At 43.5% G+C, this 7,500-nt stretch overlaps 1 protein-coding gene across 1 annotated transcript in view; it reads right to left on the reverse strand.

Moving 5' to 3' along the window:
• Nucleotides 1-7,500, reverse strand: part of LOC132861500 (protein phosphatase 1 regulatory subunit 29) — a 37,013-nt gene that overhangs the window by 12,118 nt on the left and 17,395 nt on the right. The gene's annotated exons all lie outside the window — the stretch shown is intronic.

The raw sequence follows: 7,500 nt of genomic DNA on the forward strand, positions 1-7,500 counted from the left end.
CACACACTGTTGTACAGACACTACACACTGTACATACACACTGTTGTACAGACACTACACACTGTGTACACACACTGTTGTACAGACACTACACACTGTGTACACACACTGTTGTACAGACACTACACACTGTGTACACACACACTGTTGTACAGACACTACACACTGTGTACACACACTGTTGTACAGACACTACACACTGTGTACACACACTGTTGTACAGACACTACACACTGTGTACACACACTGTTGTACAGACACTACACACTGTGTACACACACTGTTGTACAGACACTACACACTGTGTACACACACTGTTGTACAGACACTACACACTGTGTACACACACTGTTGTACAGACACTACACACTGTGTACACACACACTGTTGTACAGACACTACACACTGTGTACACACACTGTTGTACAAACACTACACACTGTGTACACACACTGTTGTACAGACACTACACACTGTGTACACACACTGTTGTACAGACACTACACACTGTGTACACACACTGTTGTACAGACACTACACACTGTGTACACACACTGTTGTACAGACACTACACACTGTGTACACACACTGTTGTACAGACACTACACACTGTGTACACACACTGTTGTACAGACACTACACACTGTGTACACACACTCTGTTGTAGAGACACTACACACTGTGTACACACACTGTTGTACAGACACTACACACTGTGTACACACACTCTGTTGTAGAGACACTACACACTGTGTACACACACTGTTGTACAGACACTACACACTGTGTACACACACTGTTGTACAGACACTACACACTGTGTACACACACTCTGTTGTAGAGACACTACACACTGTGTACACACACTGTTGTACAGACACTACACACTGTGTACACACACTGTTGTACAGACACTACACACTGTGTACACACACTCTGTTGTAGAGACACTACACACTGTGTACACACACTGTTGTACAGACACTACACACTGTGTACACACACTGTTGTACAGACACTACACACTGTGTACACACACTGTTGTACAGACACTACACACTGTGTACACACACTGTTGTACAGACACTACACACTGTGTACACACACTGTTGTACAGACACTACACACTGTGTACACACACTGTTGTACAGACACTACACACTGTGTACACACACTGTTGTACAGACACTACACACTGTGTACACACACTCTGTTGTAGAGACACTACACACTGTGTACACACACTGTTGTACAGACACTACACACTGTGTACACACACACTGTTGTACAGACACTACACACTGTGTACACACACTGTTGTACAGACACTACACACTGTGTACACACACACTGTTGTACAGACACTACACACTGTGTACACACACTGTTGTACAGACACTACACACTGTGTACACACACTGTTGTACAGACACTACACACTGTGTACACACACTGTTGTACAGACACTACACACTGTGTACACACACACTGTTGTACAGACACTACACACTGTGTACACACACTGTTGTACAGACACTACACACTGTGTACACACACTGTTGTACAGACACTACACACTGTGTACACACACTGTTGTACAGACACTACACACTGTGTACACACACTGTTGTACAGACACTACACACTGTGTACACACACTGTTGTACAGACACTACACACTGTGTACACACACTCTGTTGTACAGACACTACACACTGTGTACACACACTGTTGTACAGACACTACACACTGTGTACACACACTGTTGTACAGACACTACACACTGTGTACACACACTCTGTTGTACAGACACTACACACTGTGTACACACACTGTTGTACAGACACTACACACTGTGTACACACACTGTTGTACAGACACTACACACTGTGTACACACACTGTTGTACAGACACTACACACTGTGTACACACACTGTTGTACAGACACTACACACTGTGTACACACACTGTTGTACAGACACTACACACTGTGTACACACACTGTTGTACAGACACTACACACTGTGTACACACACTGTTGTACAGACACTACACACTGTGTACACACACTGTTGTACAGACACTACACACTGTGTACACACACTGTTGTACAGACACTACACACTGTGTACACACACTGTTGTACAGACACTACACACTGTGTACACACACTGTTGTACAGACACTACACACTGTGTACACACACTGTTGTACAGACACTACACACTGTGTACACACACTGTTGTACAGACACTACACACTGTGTACACACACTGTTGTACAGACACTACACACTGTGTACACACACTGTTGTACAGACACTACACACTGTGTACACACACTGTTGTACAGACACTACACACTGTGTACACACACTGTTGTACAGACACTACACACTGTGTACACACACTGTTGTACAGACACTACACACTGTGTACACACACTGTTGTACAGACACTACACACTGTGTACACACACTGTTGTACAGACACTACACACTGTGTACACACACTGTTGTACAGACACTACACACTGTGTACACACACTGTTGTACAGACACTACACACTGTGTACACACACTGTTGTACAGACACTACACACTGTGTACACACACTGTTGTACAGACACTACACACTGTGTACACACACTGTTGTACAGACACTACACACTGTGTACACACACACTGTTGTACAGACACTACACACTGTGTACACACACTGTTGTACAGACACTACACACTGTGTACACACACTGTTGTACAGACACTACACACTGTGTACACACACTGTTGTACAGACACTACACACTGTGTACACACACACTGTTGTACAGACACTACACACTGTGTACACACACTGTTGTACAGACACTACACACTGTGTACACACACACTGTTGTACAGACACTACACACTGTGTACACACACTGTTGTACAGACACTACACACTGTGTACACACACTGTTGTACAGACACTACACACTGTGTACACACACTGTTGTACAGACACTACACACTGTGTACACACACTGTTGTACAGACACTACACACTGTGTACACACACTGTTGTACAGACACTACACACTGTGTACACACACTGTTGTACAGACACTACACACTGTGTACACACACACTGTTGTACAGACACTACACACTGTGTACACACACTGTTGTACAGACACTACACACTGTGTACACACACTGTTGTACAGACACTACACACTGTGTACACACACTGTTGTACAGACACTACACACTGTGTACACACACTGTTGTACAGACACTACACACTGTGTACACACACTGTTGTACAGACACTACACACTGTGTACACACACTGTTGTACAGACACTACACACTGTGTACACACACTGTTGTACAGACACTACACACTGTGTACACACACTGTTGTACAGACACTACACACTGTGTACACACACTGTTGTACAGACACTACACACTGTGTACACACACACTGTTGTACAGACACTACACACTGTGTACACACACTGTTGTACAGACACTACACACTGTGTACACACACTGTTGTACAGACACTACACACTGTGTACACACACTGTTGTACAGACACTACACACTGTGTACACACACTGTTGTACAGACACTACACACTGTGTACACACACTGTTGTACAGACACTACACACTGTGTACACACACTGTTGTACAGACACTACACACTGTGTACACACACTCTGTTGTAGAGACACTACACACTGTGTACACACACTGTTGTACAGACACTACACACTGTGTACACACACTGTTGTACAGACACTACACACTGTGTACACACACTCTGTTGTAGAGACACTACACACTGTGTACACACACTGTTGTACAGACACTACACACTGTGTACACACACTGTTGTACAGACACTACACACTGTGTACACACACTCTGTTGTACAGACACTACACACTGTGTACACACACTGTTGTACAGACACTACACACTGTGTACACACACTGTTGTACAGACACTACACACTGTGTACACACACTGTTGTACAGACACTACACACTGTGTACACACACTGTTGTACAGACACTACACACTGTGTACACACACTGTTGTACAGACACTACACACTGTGTACACACACTCTGTTGTAGAGACACTACACACTGTGTACACACACTGTTGTACAGACACTACACACTGTGTACACACACTCTGTTGTACAGACACTACACACTGTGTACACACACTGTTGTACAGACACTACACACTGTGTACACACACACTGTTGTACAGACACTACACACTGTGTACACACACTGTTGTACAGACACTACACACTGTGTACACACACTGTTGTACAGACACTACACACTGTGTACACACACTGTTGTACAGACACTACACACTGTGTACACACACACTGTTGTACAGACACTACACACTGTGTACACACACACTGTTGTACAGACACTACACACTGTGTACACACACACTGTTGTACAGACACTACACACTGTGTACACACACTGTTGTACAGACACTACACACTGTGCACACACACTGTTGTACAGACACTACACACTGTGTACACACACTGTTGTACAGACACTACACACTGTGCACACACACTGTTGTACAGACACTACACACTGTGTACACACACTCTGTTGTAGAGACACTACACACTGTGTACACACACTGTTGTACAGACACTACACACTGTGTACACACACTGTTGTACAGACACTACACACTGTGTACACACACTCTGTTGTAGAGACACTACACACTGTGTACACACACTGTTGTACAGACACTACACACTGTGTACACACACTGTTGTACAGACACTACACACTGTGTACACACACTCTGTTGTAGAGACACTACACACTGTGTACACACACTGTTGTACAGACACTACACACTGTGTACACACACTATTGTACAGACACTACACACTGTGTACACACACTGTTGTACAGACACTACACACTGTGTACACACACTGTTGTACAGACACTACACACTGTGTACACACACTGTTGTACAGACACTACACACTGTGTACACACACTGTTGTACAGACACTACACACTGTGTACACACACTGTTGTACAGACACTACACACTGTGTACACACTCTGTTGTAGAGACACTACACACTGTGTACACACACTGTTGTACAGACACTACACACTGTGTACACACACACTGTTGTACAGACACTACACACTGTGTACACACACTGTTGTACAGACACTACACACTGTGTACACACACACTGTTGTACAGACACTACACACTGTGTACACACACTGTTGTACAGACACTACACACTGTGTACACACACTGTTGTACAGACACTACACACTGTGTACACACACTGTTGTACAGACACTACACACTGTGTACACACACACTGTTGTACAGACACTACACACTGTGTACACACACACTGTTGTACAGACACTACACACTGTGTACACACACACTGTTGTACAGACACTACACACTGTGTACACACACTGTTGTACAGACACTACACACTGTGTACACACACACTGTTGTACAGACACTACACACTGTGTACACACACTGTTGTACAGACACTACACACTGTGTACACACACTGTTGTACAGACACTACACACTGTGTACACACACTGTTGTACAGACACTACACACTGTGTACACACACACTGTTGTACAGACACTACACACTGTGTACACACACACTGTTGTACAGACACTACACACTGTGTACACACACACTGTTGTACAGACACTACACACTGTGTACACACACTGTTGTACAGACACTACACACTGTGTACACACACTGTTGTACAGACACTACACACTGTGTACACACACTGTTGTACAGACACTACACACTGTGTACACACACACTGTTGTACAGACACTACACACTGTGTACACACACTGTTGTACAGACACTACACACTGTGTACACACACTGTTGTACAGACACTACACACTGTGTACACACACTGTTGTACAGACACTACACACTGTGTACACACACACTGTTGTACAGACACTACACACTGTGTACACACACACTGTTGTACAGACACTACACACTGTGTACACACACACTGTTGTACAGACACTACACACTGTGTACACACACTGTTGTACAGACACTACACACTGTGTACACACACTGTTGTACAGACACTACACACTGTGTACACACACTGTTGTACAGACACTACACACTGTGTACACACACTGTTGTACAGACACTACACACTGTGTACACACACTGTTGTACAGACACTACACACTGTGTACACACACTGTTGTACAGACACTACACACTGTGTACACACACTGTTGTACAGACACTACACACTGTGTACACACACTGTTGTACAGACACTACACACTGTGTACACACACACTGTTGTACAGACACTACACACTGTGTACACACACTGTTGTACAGACACTACACACTGTGTACACACACTGTTGTACAGACACTACACACTGTGTACACACACTGTTGTACAGACACTACACACTGTGTACACACACTGTTGTACAGACACTACACACTGTGTACACACACTGTTGTACAGACACTACACACTGTGTACACACACTGTTGTACAGACACTACACACTGTGTACACACACTGTTGTACAGACACTACACACTGTGTACACTGTGTTCTGTATGGATCAGATCTCAGATATCTGTGATGTTGTGCTCAGTTTTCTGGGTCGTGATGAAGCACAAGCCTCACAGCGCTCACTATCTGGGACACTGACTGTCTCCAGGCATCAGGAGGAACACAGAGAGAAGGACGACAAGGAGCACCACTTAACACCATATTCATGAAGTGTGAAGGAAATGATTCTAATTTCATCTTAACTAAAGCAACACGAACACTACACTAACACTGCACTAACACTACACTAACACTACACTAACACTACACTAACACTGCACTAACACTACACTAACACTGCACTAACACTACACTAACACTGCACTACTACACTAACACTGCACTACTACACTAACACTGCACTAACACCACACTAACACTATATCAACACCACATTAACACTACACTAACACTATATCAACACTACACTAACACTATATCAACACTACATTAACACTACACTAACACTACACTAACACTATATCAACACTACATTAACACTACACTAACACTATATCAACACTACATTAACACTACACTAACACTATATCAACACTACATTAACACTACACTAACACTATATCAACACTACATTAACACTACACTAACACTATATCAACACTACATTAACACTACACTAACACTATATCAACACTACACTAACACTACATTAACACTACACTAACACTACACTAACAGTACATCCTGATGGAGTAATCCATATCTGGCACATCTGGGCTGATACCCCACTAACACCACCATCGGGTGAAATTTGGAGACCATTTCAACAATATTATTATTATTTTTATT

This window comes from Tachysurus vachellii, chromosome 18 (genome assembly GCF_030014155.1).
Source record: "Tachysurus vachellii isolate PV-2020 chromosome 18, HZAU_Pvac_v1, whole genome shotgun sequence".
NCBI classification, from domain to species: domain Eukaryota; kingdom Metazoa; phylum Chordata; class Actinopteri; order Siluriformes; family Bagridae; genus Tachysurus; species Tachysurus vachellii.